The 12,275-nt window shown below is 44.9% G+C and overlaps 1 long non-coding RNA gene across 3 annotated transcripts in view; it reads right to left on the bottom strand.

Moving 5' to 3' along the window:
* The window catches only part of LOC107317707 (uncharacterized), a 226,296-nt gene that overhangs the window by 16,744 nt on the left and 197,277 nt on the right, over nucleotides 1–12,275 (bottom strand). For 2 of the 3 annotated variants that reach the window (XR_001556997.3, XR_014932877.1), the window contains exons 3-4: nucleotides 9,786–9,946; nucleotides 2,493–2,605 (exon numbers count right to left, since the gene is read on the bottom strand). This is a non-coding gene — a long non-coding RNA (uncharacterized LOC107317707). Of the gene's footprint in view, nucleotides 1–1,804; nucleotides 1,894–2,492; nucleotides 2,606–9,785; nucleotides 9,947–12,275 lie in introns of those variants that run through there. The other variant, XR_014932876.1, reaches the window with a different exon arrangement.

The raw sequence follows: 12,275 nt of genomic DNA, 5'->3' as shown, positions 1-12,275 counted from the left end.
TGAGAAGCTAAAGTAAGGGCTACATTAAGTGGCCATGGAAACACCTAAGGAAAAGAAGCAGCCTCACAGCTAACATAAATGGAAGCGAGGCAACAAATCTGGCTTTAATTGAGGCAATCTGTAGTCATTCTGGAATTTCATTTTGCAAACACTGGTCTTCTTGCTCCAAATTTACCCACCTTCCCAGCTGAAGGCCTGTTCCTGCTGGCTCAGGCACTTTTCTGCTTGTGAGTCTGACGTTTGGAGTATTTCCCAGAGTGGAGAGGTGTGCTGTGCTCTCAGGGCTGTCTGTGGTGCTCCTTGCAGTCAACTGATACTGCAGTATCAATAGATACTGGGAATAAAATTCCAGTTAGTCTCACTGAGATCAGACTCTGTTCGACCAGGAGTGACTTTGATCCCACTGTAGCTGTCCTACCTTCTTGGTCCAGAGGTTCCATCCCACTGCTCTCTCTTCCTTTGCTTTTACTGGGGGTAGAGATGCCTTGTGGCTTGGATAGCTAATCAGTCCTGGAAGACACAGTTAAATAACAGCATGCTGTGCCACCTGAAGTCTCTCAGGATTAAGATGGGGTTTTAATTGTCTAATGTAAGAAATGCATTGGGTTTTTGTGGGTTGGATTCCTGCTGGTGAGGCGAGAAAAGCATCTGTCTGCCAACAGCCTTGCCAGGTTTTATCTCTTTTCCTCCAGTTCTGGTTTATTAATGCTAGATCCTTTTTGATTAGCCAAGCTGCTGATGTGGTTTGTGCTTCCCTTCTCACCTGCACGGACTGCTTTTGCAAACGGTGTGATCTCTTCCTCTGGTGCCACTGCAGAGATAATTCTGCATGTGCACGATCCCCTCCTGGCTGCACCATGCTGATTTTCCTGGAGCACAATGCTTCTGCTCCAAGGCTTTGCTGTGGCCCTGATCGGTCGGTTTGAGCTGCAGGGAGCTGTCAGCAGACTGCATGCTCCTCTCGAGTTTCACTCCTCCATCGCTCTTCTTTTGCAACCTGAGCTCTTTATTTTTCTTGTGCACGATCTGATGATATCTGTGCACGGTCCGGTTCAAGCCGGGGCCTCAGCAAAGTTCCCCTCACTTCAGAGAGTTGGGAAAAGATGTGACTCCTATTTCACCCAAACTGAGCAGTTGGTGGTAGAAAATACAGTGAAAAAAGCTTTCTCTTCCCTGTTCTCCCCTCCTCTCTATGGGCACTGCTGCTTACCCATGCTTTCCCAAGTGCTTTCTCTGCTCTTTTTCATAGAATCAGTAAAGCAACTCATTTTTTGGAGCTTATATCCCTTGAGGAAAAGGCAGAGCAGCTTGCAGACTGAATCCAGCTCTCTGTTCCTTTGTGGCCAGCATGGCAAACGGTGGGAGTGGGATTTTGCAGCCCAAACTATGCAATCTTTGCATTGCTGCCTGAGCTGACACCTTTCCTTTGAAATGGAGAACGTGGCAGCGGTTTGCGTCCAGTATCTTGAACCTTAATCCAGCTTCTGCAAGGGATTCAAGATTTTTGTGGGCAGTTTCTTTTTATTATTATTATTATTATTATTATTCCTCCCCTGACCCACTTTGCCGCTGTGCTTGGATAAATAATTTCTGCAGAGTAGGAAGTGCAGCCAAAGTAAGTAGCTTAATGTCTTTTCTCGGTAAAAAATCATAAAAATTATCAGTCTCGGATTCACTTCAGCAGTAAATTAAAACTATCACAAACAAAAGCTGCCCAAAATGGAGTGGTGAGTGCCTTCCTGCATTACTTATGCTTGTGCAATAAAGCTGTGTTTTCAGATGGAGCACAAAAGTGAAGCTGGTGTGAAATCTGGAAGCGGTTTTCACCCAAGCATCACCCACTGGCCTCATCCATCTTGTGTGATTGATTCATCCCATGTTGTCCTTGTGGGCCTGAAAGGAAAACAGCAATAGGAGATGCCACAGAACATTATTTTCTGACAGATCTTTCATATCACAAGCTGGAATATCTCAGTGCTTATTCCTTCTTATTAATAGGATGAGAGGGAATGGCTTCAAGTTGTGGCAGGGGAGGTTTAGGTTGGATATTAAGAAATATTTCTTATCCAAAAGCATGGTCAGGTGATGGAATGGGCTCCTCCACTCCGTAGGAGGAGTGATGGGCTCCTCATATAGCACATAGCATCTCCTCCTACAGCTAAACGATTGAGCATATTCTTACCTGTGGACTTTGTGAAATGAAAACCAATTGGATCTAGCTATGTCTGTTGCTCCTCTGAGCACCTTGATCAAGCTGCGAGCATCTCTGTTCATTGCAGGGCAATTGGACCAGATGGCCTTCAAAGGACCCTTCCAACTCAAACAGTTCTGTGAAGGATGAAGTACAGGGGCACTCAGTGCCTTCCTTCCCCTTATGGACATTTCCTTGCCTTTTTCCATTTAGTCCTTAGGTGGTGTTGATACAAGGTTAGGTTTTTTCCCTCTTGAATGGCAGAAATGGTCACCAGATACTCTCATTCCCTGATGGTTACCTGATCATTTCTGCACACGCTGCCAGGAGGTTCCCATCTGTAGATCTTAAGAAGCCTGAAGTTACGCCTTTCTGTGCTGGCTCCAGACAATCAGGTAAAGATTTGTCCATGCCCTGAGGACACATAATAAAATAAACAGAGAAATTCAGATAAACTGGAAGAGAAACATAACCTCAAACTCGTATTTGGTTAATGTAAACAGAGCTGACGTTATCACTTATCATTAAATTTCATTTAATTCTCTGTGCTATCCCACCTTGTCTGCATGGCACTAACAACAATTACAGCACTTTCTAGCACCTTAAGCCAATCTGGAAAGGAAATTTCATTTCTTCTCAACCACACTTGTGGTTTAAAAGCCCTTCTCCATAATGGAAAAGGCTGTGAAGCACTTACTTGTCTGCCCCAATAAAAGCCTTTCTGGGGATGAAAGGCTTGATGTTTTCCAATGCTCACCAGAGCAACTAGCTAGAATTTCACACCGAATTTGAATTCATCATATATATTTAAATCCCAGAGACCTGATCTGGACTGGATGGTGTTTCAACAGGTCTTCATGGAGATTACTTTGCACTCAGCAATTTCCTGCAGCCACGTATTGATGTATTGACACTAGGATATACTGATACACTGCACATCACCTCAAGAACCATCTACCCACTATCCTGGTGCTGCCAGTGCTCCAGCAGAGCAACATGAGACACCTTCCACATCTTCCTGAATGTGTGGGACACACAGGGGGGCTAACAGAACCTCCTTTATCCATTAGGTTTTGCGCTGTCTCCATGGAGTCCATTGCATTTCGGCTCTCTGGGGTAGGGGTTTTGCAGTCCCTGGATGCAGGGGATGCCTGGCAGCAGCAGGCAGGTGCACCATGTAGCAGGCTGTAGCTCTCCTCCTTCCCATGGCCTGCATGCTCACTGCTCCATCGGCACAGATTTATTTCCACCATCGATTTGTAGGAAGAGCCAGATAAGAAATATGTTTTTAATAGTAATGTCACCAATGAATGCTGAGGATCTTGATATCAGCCATTAAGTAAAAGCAGGGGTGGAATGAGCATCATTTGTCTGTTGCCAGCTTCTCCCAACTGGCTTTCATTTAGACAAGGAAAAAAAAATCCCATCATAGTTATCCAGGTAACAGTGAAATATATTTGTTGTCAGCAACAGGTCAGAATGCAGAGATACATTATTCTCAGCAAGCTGACTTTCTGAGCTAAACGCTGGATCCTTTTCCTCAATTATTCACATATGTTTTCTGGTTTAATAATAACCCATGTGCTGTCCTCTAAAGAAAGCTTGCAATGTGCTGTCTGCATGATCTCCAACCAGAACCTGTGCATCTGCTTGGCCATTTCTTGTTCCACAAGTGCTGAGCCACAGAAGTGACATCAAGAAAAGTATCAGTGCATCAAGTTAAGATATAAAAATAATGCTACCCACCACAAGATTGTGAGGAAAGCTTTCATGTCACAGCTTTTGCAGAGAGGCCTGAATAAGAACCCAAGCAGCCTGCTGGTCACAGCGTAATAGCTAACTGATGTTCTACCCCTGCACAAAGGCACTCCATCATTCAGCATGTTTGGAGGTGTCTGCCACTATGTTCCAGCACAACACTCTGCATTCCACTGCAGAATAACATGCATGTAGACCTACATGATGAATGGTCACGCTTGCTGCTTAGCAAGTGCTCGGTGGCTTTGATGTAGGGTTTTGTTTGGTGCGTGACATATGACAGCAGCATTGCCCTGGTAAACAAGTGTGTGCTCTGGGCCGAACATACACATTGCTTCTGTTACACAACGGAACTGCATGGCAGATGTCTGTCCTTCCCTCTTGTTCTCTTTCTTCCTTCCAACATTTGCCTCAGCCCTTCTGCAAAGCAGATTACTTTCCTGCCCACGTAGGCCTGCACTGTTTTTCTATCAGCGTGGCTGATATATTTTCTCACCCCTTGAATTCTGTGTGGATGTGAGAGGTTGCTCACCTTCAGAACAGCAAAGGTGAAAGCAAAACAGTGAGCTGGGGTGATGATTCTGTGTACACTGCTGTGGGGTTACCATGCAAACAGCCACCAGAGCCATGGGCAGGTCCTACAGCTGATTTATAGTATCATAGAATCACAGAATTGTTATGGTTAGGAAGACCTCTAAGACTACCAAATCCAACCTCAACCCACCCACCACTGCACCATGACCATGTCCCTCAGTGCCACATCCCCACTGTTCTGGAACACCTCCAGGGATGATAATGGGGTAAATTGTGAGCAATCCCTTGCTCACATCATCATTCATGTCTCATTTCCAGCTCCCTGGCAGCAGAGGTGCCAGCTCAGGAGACATCACTATGATGGGTGATATTGTGCTCAGGGCATTGCAAAGCCTCACATCAGGCTCTGGATCCAGGACCTGGGCTGCTCACCAGTGGGAGTTTCAGTTTCTGATAGAAAAAACAAACGCTTTGAAAACACAGATGGTGTTCATGTAACTAAACCCCATGTCCTCTCCGGAAAAGGTTCGGTGGGAGATTTCTGACCAGCACCAAACACCCTTCCAGCCATGATAGCTCAGTGATCCCCCAGAGATGAAAGACTGAGGAGCTCCAGGCTCCCCTCCTCCTGTGTGCATCCCCTCTTAGCAGTGCCAGGCAGCCCTGCATTGCGTCCTGCCTCTCATGAGCTCTCCGAGGGATCACTTTCAAGTGTAATGCAGTAAAATCTCATATGATTTCCATATGTCCCTCTGCCTGAATATTTTGCAACTGATTCACTTTGGAAAAACCAACCAAACAAACAAAAAAACAACTTATAAACACATTATCCTGACAGGAACAATTCTTGAAGTAGCGGGATATACGATAGCTGAGCCTTTGAAAGGAGACTGTTATTATCCAGAAGCATTTTTCACTGGACATCTACAAAATTTACGTCAGTGAGTCACATCCTTTGAAGAGAAAGAATGAGAAGTGCCCTGTAGGACAGGTGAGCTCCTCCCTGAGCCTCCCCATGGCTATTTAGCTGTGTGCAGCCCTGCCAGCGAGGCTATTAGCTGAACAAGCCACAAATCCAGATGCCTGGGATGGGAAAGAAAATGATCCAAACTTCGACATATGGGTTTTGCTACAGCTGTGGCCACAAGTGCTGACTCCTTTGCTGGAGGATGCAGAGCAGCCAGATGGAAAGAAAACCAACCCCACTGCTGCTGCCATGAGAGCACAGCTCTGGGGTGATGTGGCTCTTGTATGCTTCTAGAGTTGTGCATGGGATGCAAAAGCCCCGGCCACAACCTCCACTCTATTTTATGGCTCCAACTCATAAACATAACATGGATTTCTTCTGGATGCTCCACTCCTGGCTGGATGTATCAACATGGGTTCATTCAACCCCTCCTGAGGTCATACCCCATATTCTTCCTGAGAAAAGCAGTTTCCCTCTGCACCCGATTTCAAATTGCCTCTCCAAAGCATGATGTTTCAAAGGGAACTACCTGTGACACCCAGTCTGGAATCATCCCCATATGGCAGCCCTAGCATCATATTTAATATCAAAGCAAATCCACAGCTGAATGACAGAGCCAGCACCACACCCCAAGAGACCACCCAAGAAAAATAGTCAGGTCCCAGGAGCTCACAGAATCACAGGGGTTGGAAGGGACCTCAAGAGAACACCGAGTCCAACCCCCCTGCTAAAGCAGGTATCCTACAACACATTGCATAGGTAGGTATCCAGACAGGTCTTGAATATTTCCATTCAAGGAGACTCTACTACCTCTCTGGGCAACCTGTTCCAACACTCAGTCACCATTACCATATAGATGTTCTGCATGTCCAGCAGATCTCTTGGCTTCCCATAATCTGTCAGCGGTTAAGTGAATCCATGAGAAAAGCCCTCCTTTACATCTCACTATTTGCATCCCTATCTTTAAACCAGGAATCAGAAACATGACTAAAGCTAACGGAAGAATAATATTGCATTAGCTGCATCTGAGAGGGGCTGGAAGACGGTGTGTTTTCAGTGTGAAGGCTGGTTCAGCTTCTTGTGAATTTGTAGTAAATCAGCACTTCATAATAAGAACAAATGTTCCATTCTCGCTTTCAAATTACTATGGTTAGAAGCTTGTAATGTGTAGTTTTCATGCAGGGGTTACATGATGGGAACTTAAATCTGTTGCATTTTCATCTGTAATTTAAAACGTGTCATTTTGATCGATGAATTAGTAAAGGAACCCAGGATAATTTTGAAACTACGAGCTTAGTCAAGTTGCCTGACCTTGCAAATAACCTTTTCAGTTTCGAGGCCTTTAATAGCTTAACTATTAGCTAATCTCCTGGGAAACTTTTTTTCCCTGGGCAAAACTAGAATGGAAATATAACACCAGTAATAAGGTTTCCATCTTTCTTCTATCTTGATCTTTTTAATTAATTGCCACTCAGTAAAAACACAGACTGGGAGGCAGGGGATACAAACCCTTGCAAGGGGAGGGCAGGAGTTAACTGCAGACCGCTTCCATTCTTTACCTGCCCTTCTTGCATAGATTCCTTAGGTGCTGAAACGTATTAGCAATCGTTAAGGTCCAATTACTGCTCAAGTGCTTGACACTTTGGGCTGAAAGCTGTGAAATAGATCGCTTTGTTATGGGAAGAAAAAAAGGAACAAACATTTAAGAGTTCTGAATGCTTTGCAGAGAACCTCAATCAGCTCCCAAGAGCTTTTGTGTTGCAGACCTTTTGGAGTTGGTTCTTGGGTTTTGAGGGTTGCTCCTGGGTGGAGGCAATGGCTTTTCCAAGGGCAAGCAGGGAGTGCAAATATTTGACTTGTTAGAAGCAAAGTAAAGGGTGAAGAGGACCAGGTGGAAGTTCACTGCCCAGATAACACGTGGACTGACATTTAGTCCAGAAAAGGCCTTGAATTCTTGTGCATCTTATTTAATTTACTTTTCCAAAGTTTCTGCTATCACTGTATCTGGCCTTTTAAAAGAAGTTCTGTGTCAAATGGGTGGTTTTCCCTATTTCCTTACCTAGTAGATGAAGGGCTTCTCATTTATTTTAGGTGAATCCTTTCTCATGTTATTTGGGGACAAAAGAAAATTCATTTTCCAGGCTCCACTGTGACCACTTGCCATTACTATCTGCCAGGCCATGCTGATCCCCCTCCCAGCTGGGGCAGGGCCAGCAGCGTGCCAGGCACTCAGCAGGACCTGGGTTGTGCTTCTGGTGCTACTCATTTCCCTCTGTTTCACACTATTAACCTTATTAACTGCTGCTATTCCAGTAATAAGAAACCAGAGGCATGGAACTAAAAGGAAAGGTCCTTTCAAACCACAAAAATGAATGTTTCTGTTTTGGGAGGTGGTGTGGGGGATGGGGAAGAGTGCTTTTAGTGATTAATTTATTTGCAAGGGAAGAGAATGGTGAAATCCTCTTTTACCCCACAAGCATCTTTTGTTGGGATGAAGATCATCCACCACTCAGCTGAAGGCACAGTTGGTGTTGCAATAATGTGGCTCCTGGAGTTACAGAGTTTTGGTGTGCAGAGCCATGAAGGTTCCCCACAGGCTTATCTGTATCTCCTACCGTTTATTTTGCAGTTCTGTGCTTCAAGCTTTTTGGCTACGTGAGGGAAGGTAAGCCCTATCTCTGCACCAGCATCTGCTCTGGCACCATCCGTCTGCACTATTGATCTCCAAACAACTCCTTCTCCGCTGAGACTGTGCAGATCCAAGCTGTGTGTGATTGACTGCGCGAGGGGTCCTGCTCTGCAGGCTCTGTTTTGAGTGAAAATGAGCTTCGTCCTTGCTCTGCGACTGGTGCTGCTTGGTGACCTTTGAACCAGCACTTAAGCCCCCAGAGCACAGAAATTAGACCTCAGTCTGGAAGGACCTCTGCTCCAACAGATGACCTGTTATTTTATCTTGAACAGCGGCAGCCGGAGGAGAGTTGGCACATGGCTTTTAGAGCTAATCACTCACTGCTTTGAGGAGAGCAGGAATTTCTCTCCCTCCCCCATCAGCAACCTGGGACTTTATTGCACGTCTGGATCCTTTCAGGCTGATCCTTCATTAAGGTGTTCTGCTTATTTCCCTTGAGCCCACCCTTGTGGCACAATGACTGGACTTCTCTAGCACACGTGGTGGAAGCTGTTCACCTGAGCTCATTGAACCTAATTCCTTCCCTACTGCAAGACCTTGTTGCTCCTCTCCCAGAGCCCACCTGCAGTGTGTTTCATCCTTCTGGGATCTCCACACCAAGCCTGAAGTCTCCCATGTACAAATATAGTCTTCTTGACTCTTCCACAACCATCACTCATCCTTTAAGATGTACAGATGCCTTTAAGAAGGCAATCCAAGGAAGAGGTGCAAAGGAGAAGGTCCCCAGTCCCCTTTCTCTCCTGCCAAGCATACCAGCAAAGCTGGTATCTATGCCAAATTAAACAAGGGAATCTCAGTTTGGGTTGGTGAGTCAGATCCTGGATTGGCTCCTCCAAGTGGGTGCTGATGGCAGGCTTGATCCAGACCTTCTGACACTACCATGGGATCAAAGCTTGGAAGGTTCATGAAGTCAGGATGAAACTCCACATCTCCAAGCAGATCTCAGCATGGCCTTCTGGTCTGCAATATCAGATGCAGTTACTGCAGGAGATGTAATATCTCAGGAAATGGAAGAAATGAATCTGTCCTGTTTGTCCATAGAGTCTCAAAGTGGTATATTCTCAGTATGTCAGCTGTCACCTCCCTCTCACACCAACCACCTTTATGGCAAGCCTACATCTCATCTCAGGTCTCCATGGGTTTATCCCCAGACCATTTGCACCACATATGACTGCCTGGTCCAAACACTGGATGCACACACATGGCTTTCTTGGAGGTCTGTGAGCTAATGGCACTGTACCTGTCCTCCCAGCAAGCCACTCTGCAACCCACAGAAAAGCCATTTAGCAAAAAGACTGGACTGAAAAGCTCCTGTCTGGTTTGGGACATTGCAATTGCAGAAGAGAATTCATGGCATCTTGCAGAGGACTGTGCTCAAAGTAAATAATATTATTTTAGAAAACAAAATTCATTTTGCAGCCCGAGACCAGCTGCAACAGGATACGAAGCAGGGGGAAAAAAAGAAGTAAAAATGCCTTACCCCTAGGGCTATTTATTATTTATACACCACTGTGCCTAGATAAACTGCCCCTTGAAAGAGTAGGACGAAAATAATTCTGCAACGTGGAAACAAACTACCTATTTAAAGTGATTTTATGCCTGAATGGCCTCATTATAAAAACAGTCTGCGTGCAATAACTTTTTACCTTTTTCTACATTATCCAATGAACTGCTTTTTGTCACTCTCACCAGTTCAGCGCTTTCATGCAACCACCTTGGTGGAAAGCCTCCGTGGTTTCCTTAGAAACGTCTTCCTTCCTGGATGTTGACCGATGGTGGTGGAGGCAGCAAAAGCCCTGGAGAGGCCCTGTTCAAACAGGAAAGAGCAGACAGTTTAATGACCAGCTTTGCAGCTCTATTCGTCCATGGTTTACAGTAGTTGGGAGCTATAAAAAATCATAACGAATGTTTCTTTATTTTATGGCCAGCTTGGTGTTGGTGTTTTCGACAAACTATGGTGGGATGTAAGCCAAACCTGGAGCTCGTGGGCTATTGTTGGGCAGCAGTGGGGAAGATGGTTGGCTTGCAAAATGCTGGTGCATGGGAGATGGCATGCAAACAGACATTAGGATCTGAAAAAGTGACATTCTCATGAGTTTACTGGTATATTCATAAGTCAGTGGCACAAGGAAGGCACTATGAGAGCCTATAAATAATGTCACCTTTCAAGTGTTTTGCTGTACTTATATATGAATGCTCTGCAATGTCCATGAGGAGGGACTAGAGTCCAACAGAGCAGGAGACAGTCGGGGCAAATGCTTCTCAGGGCAGGATGTTACAGCATCAGGCTTATCTGCTTCTTTACTTGTGGCCAAACACTTGTTCTCAAGTCAGGCATAGAATCATAGAATCACTAAGGTTGGAAAAAGCCACTAAGATCACCAAGCCCAGCTGCAGCCCATCCCCACCATGACCACACATCCATGTCCCTCAGTGCCACACCTACCACATCTTGAAAACCTCCAAGAGACCATGACTCCACCACCTGCTGCCATCGGCATTAATGGAGATGTTGCTAGCAAAGGTGGAGGAGGCTTCTGGGTGACCCTTATGTCAAAGGACATGGTGAGAACCTTCTTGTAGCTCCCACAGAACCTGCCTATCTAAGACATCAATGAGAGCAGCTTGGTCTGGGATCCACCTGTGAGCCCATTTCATGTGCCCTCACAGATGCACTGATGTTGGAAAGTTACCTATATCCCAGCGGTCTTTTCCAACCTTAAGATTCCATGATTCTATGTCTCAGAGCACTTGCTCTGCTGCTCAATCCATAGAGAAATCTTTTGTTGCAAGGGCTGGGCATAAGCAGGGAGGAGTGACATAAAGAGGCACAAAAGGAAGAACTGTAATTAACAACAAAAACAAATTATTCAGATGCATTTCTCTTGATATTTTTAGTAGCAAACGCTATGGAAAGCAGGTTTCTCAAGCCAAACAGGAAGGAAAACAAACAATCAGCCATAGGCAGCTAATTCACAGACTTGAAGAAGTCAGCTTATCAACCAGGGATCCAGGGACAGGAACTGATGAAATACAAATCTCTAGGGAAAGAGCTGAGGTTTCCAAAAAACACAAATACATAAAACCCTAAGATGTACATTTATAAATAAACCCAGGAAAGAGCAGACACCTGATTCCCAGGCTGAGAGTTACGAGCTGGAAGAAGGACCCTCCAAGTGCAACTGTAGAACAGTGTCCACAATCTTTAAGGGCAAAAACACCATGTGTAGGTTAAATAAGAAAATGTAAGGCTATTGAGGGATGCTGAGTTCTGCTTGGGGATGGCCCGCTGTGGGCTGAGCTGTTCCATTCACTTCCAAACATTTCCCAGCCTTCAGATAGTTTATGTTTTCAGTGACATGGTAATGGATAGGGTTTAATACCTACAGGCAAGAGTTAAATGGCCTCTTGGTGATGCGTAAATTAGCGAGTAGACAGTTGCTCCAGAGAGAAATGGCAAACAAATATTTATTAGTTGTTTCAAAGAACCGCAGCCATAAAACTCTGCTTTTCGACTGCAGAAGTGTTTGTGTTTTTACTGAAACCAATGCTAAAGGTGATGGGTTTATTCCTGACTGAGGTAACATCTAACTCCGTGATTTACTACTTTCAGGTAATAAGAAAAAAAAGCAAAATACACAGACTGTGTTTTATTTTACAGTGCTCTTGGAGCATGCTAGGAAGATGCCAAGAATGAGTTTAAATACCACTGTATTTGAGCAAAGTTGCTGTTGATTTCACTACAATATCTGATTTTGGGACTGCTGTGATTCTATCAGAGCAATTGCTGACATCCTGGGCAAAGAGCTTGGGCTGAATGACAAGAGAATGGAGCAGAAGGTGTAACCACAATGATAACAGGGACAGCATGAGCATTGGAATGCATTACAGGGGTTAATACCTGATCCAATTCTGTTTAACAACTCCATTAACAACCTGAGGTAATGGGCACAAGCTGAGTATATGGGAAACGCCATTTATAGGTGAAAAAATAGCTTTTCAAAAGTGAGGGAAGTTGAACACTTGTCCAGGTCTCCATCCTCCATCTACCTGCTAAGCTATCTAAGTCATCATCCAAACTAAAACAAAACTGAGGCACTTAACTGCCAAGTATTCAGAAATACAGGAGTAGTAAT

The sequence above is a fragment of the Coturnix japonica genome, chromosome 11 (assembly GCF_054131305.1).
Source record: "Coturnix japonica strain WE chromosome 11, WE-NBRP24, whole genome shotgun sequence".
Classification (NCBI taxonomy): domain Eukaryota; kingdom Metazoa; phylum Chordata; class Aves; order Galliformes; family Phasianidae; genus Coturnix; species Coturnix japonica.
The sequence above is the reverse complement of the archived record's forward strand: the minus strand, read 5'-3'. Positions and strand labels throughout refer to the sequence as shown.